The sequence below is a fragment of the Labeo rohita genome, chromosome 22, assembly GCF_022985175.1.
Source record: "Labeo rohita strain BAU-BD-2019 chromosome 22, IGBB_LRoh.1.0, whole genome shotgun sequence".
NCBI classification, from domain to species: Eukaryota; Metazoa; Chordata; class Actinopteri; order Cypriniformes; family Cyprinidae; genus Labeo; species Labeo rohita.
The window spans coordinates 28920416-28922267 of record NC_066890.1 but is presented as its reverse complement, the minus strand read 5'-3'; positions in this window follow the sequence as shown (position 1 = coordinate 28922267).

Sequence of the window (1852 nt, the reverse complement as noted above, 5' to 3'; positions counted from 1 at the left end):
TGCACACAACAAAGTGACTGTTAAAAATCATTTAAACTTTGAGTCAGTACGTTATTAATAGAATGTGGCATCAGTTTAGGCTACGTTAACACTAGTGTGTTTTCATTTTAAAATCGCATAACTTTTGCTATGGTTACATCTGTTGTTTACACTACTCCAGCATTTTCGACCCTCAAAAATGGAGACTTCTGAAAATGCTGCAGACCCCCTTTTAGTTTGAAAACTCCAGGGTCACGTTTCAGCGTAAACGGATCAAAAATAGAGACTTTCAAAAACGCTGCAGACCCCGTTTTAGTTCGAAAACTCCAGGGTTGCATTATAGTGTAAACAGACCAAAATGGAGACTTTAGAAAATGGTGCAAACCCCGTTTTAGTTTGAAACAATCGGGGTTGCATTTCAGTGTAAATGGACTGAATTGGAGACCTTCAAAAACGCTGCTGACCCCGTTTTAGCTAGAAAACTTCAGGGTTGCGTTTCAGTGTAAACAGACAAACTTAGACTTTCGAAAATGGAGCAGACCCCGTTTTAGTTTGAAAACTCCAGAGTCGTGTTTCAGTGTAAACGGAACAAAAACGGAGACTTTCAAAAATGCTGCAGACCCCGATTTAGTTTGAAAACTCAGGGGTTGCATTTCCATTTTAGATTGAAAACTACAGGTTGCGTTTCAGTGTAAACGGACCAAAACGGACACTTTCGAAAACGATGGCGTGGCTGCCCACATATGCTCTGTGTGTCCTTGACAACTGTGTAAACAATAACATCATGCTCATTTGTTGCATCCTATTTCGGAGGCTCATTTAAGAAAAGTAACTGTTAAATTGCCAAAAAAAAAATTTTTAAAAGTATTTTTACACCCCAACGAATAACAGTCAATTTTATTATGGTTACTTCTCTCAAATAAGACATCCTTGATTACGTATGCAGCCTGATTGGTCATGTGACATGCATTTTCAGTTGTGTAGTGTAGACGGAGATCGTTTCTGAAATCCATTGAAAACGAAGGATAGTTTTCATTTTAAAACGTCATTTTAATACGAAAATGCACTAGTGTAAAAAGGGCCTTACTGCTACTGTGCCACTCGTATCTGGTGTAGACATGTAAGAGACCAACTAGATGATAAGCTAACCTAGCTAAGACCAGCAAGCCACCTTTAGCTGGTGTAAGTGTTTTTTAAGCAGGGAATCTAGCAGTGTCGCAAATTAGCCCAGATTATTTTATACTGAAACACTATGTAGAGAAGAGTGTGCGCAAAGTAAAAAGCTCGAAATGAAAACAAGGACATGCACATAAACTCTCCTAAGAGCACATCTATCCAAGCCAAAGATTGATCCTAGGGTAAAGACAATCCAAAAAAAACCAATCAGTGTGTGTTTCTGAAGCTGTTTAGATGGCTAAACCCTGGCTGACTATGCTTGACAGGTGCAAGGATTCTCAATTTCAATGTGAAGACCTAGTACGAAAACACACCTGTCCGCATTTAAAATCTTCTGCACAAGATTTCTAGGTTTTAATATCCCATCGAAGCTTCACATTCACACACAAACTTGTTCTCAGGCAGCTGTTAAAAGTGAAAGGGCATGTTATTATGAAGAGCCTCGTTCCTCCTCCTGTCCTACAGGGGGAGCCAGAGAGCCTGTGGAGCACTTTTCATTCAGTGCAAGAAGGAGACAAATTGGAGTAATAACTGTTACAGAAAAAAAAAAAAACTAAAAAAGGTAATATGGGTAAATTGCGTGTTTTGAAATAAAATAAAACCATTGTTGAACATTTTCACGCTATCGTCGGTTTATTTATCTAGACTGGATTTTACTGCAGCAATAAAGAGAAAAAAAAAAAAATTTTTCTATTAA